Here is a 1,350-nt window from a genome sequence, read left to right as displayed (position 1 = left end):
TTGGTTATATTTTTAGCTAATCTAATGTACTAAACAACATAAACTTACTGAATAATGCATAAACTAATGATATGATTGTACAAATAAAAGACATATCATATCTTACTATTTTAAATTAGTGTGCTGTATTTTTTGCATAAAAAAATGTACATAAAAAAAATAATATATTATGTATATATTGTTATAAAAAAACATGTATATAATTTGTCGGTTCGGTTCGATTATTTTGAACAAAATCAAAACCAAATCAAATATTATAGATTTTAAAAAATGTAAAATCAAACCAAATCAAAAATTAATTTATTTGATCTATTTGATTTGATTTTTTGGTTTGGATCGATTTTTACCAAACCGTGAACACCCTAATAACAAGAGATGAGGAAAAAAATAAAAAACTATTTTTTAGGAATAAATGCTACTTTTTTAATTAGGGGAATATATACAAGTTTTTAGATATAATCAACATGCATATGAAAGAAATAAAAATGAATGCCATAATGAAAACAACAAAATTAACAAATGAGAAAAAAAACATACTTTTAAAAAAAAAGACCCTCTAAAAGGCTTGCACATGTGATTTCTCACATCTAGTTTATTTTTGTAAAAAAAACAAAAAAAAACAAACCTTTTCCCTATATACTATGCAGATTAATCATCAGTGATCATTAATCACATCCATAATCTTCAACACCAAACCTATTTGTTCCAGAATTACTATAACCTGCAGGAGTAGTAGTCGTAGTATTCATCTCTTGGCTATAATAATAATATCCATATTGAGAAGCCTCCCCTACTATTGATGAACTTTCATCTGCTTGTGATCCAAAGCTTAAGTTAATTGGACCCTTTTGGTTCTTGATTGGACAAGTGTGACAACCAGTGTATTGTTGTACAACTGCTCGAAAATTCGATATGCTTGCATTGACAAGAGTAGTAGGTGTTTTTTTGGAAGCTCTTGATCTCCTTCTCACTGGTTTTGATGTACTACTAGTTTTGGGATCACCAGATGAATTATCAGGACTTAAATTGGAATACTGATTATCATGACTACTTTGATGGGTAGTAGTCATGTAATTTGGAGGACGAGTTGTTGTCATGATTGTAGAATCTAGTTGATGAGAGAAATTTTCATAAGGGTTATTTGCTTGCCCAAATTCTGTTGGTTGGTAATTGTATGGCATTTGGATATTATCCATCCATTCATATGTAGGAGATGTTGGGATAGTGTTGTTGTTCATGTTTGTTTTGGGGGTTTATGGTTTAGGTGGATATAACCTAGCTCGCAGTCTTTGTCTTCACTAGTTTTTCAAAGAATTATGAATTAATATGTTTTGGCTTGAGATATATATA

This window comes from Solanum dulcamara, chromosome 11, assembly GCF_947179165.1.
Source record: "Solanum dulcamara chromosome 11, daSolDulc1.2, whole genome shotgun sequence".
Lineage (NCBI taxonomy): Eukaryota > Viridiplantae > Streptophyta > Magnoliopsida > Solanales > Solanaceae > Solanum > Solanum dulcamara.
This window is presented reverse-complemented; position numbering follows the sequence as displayed.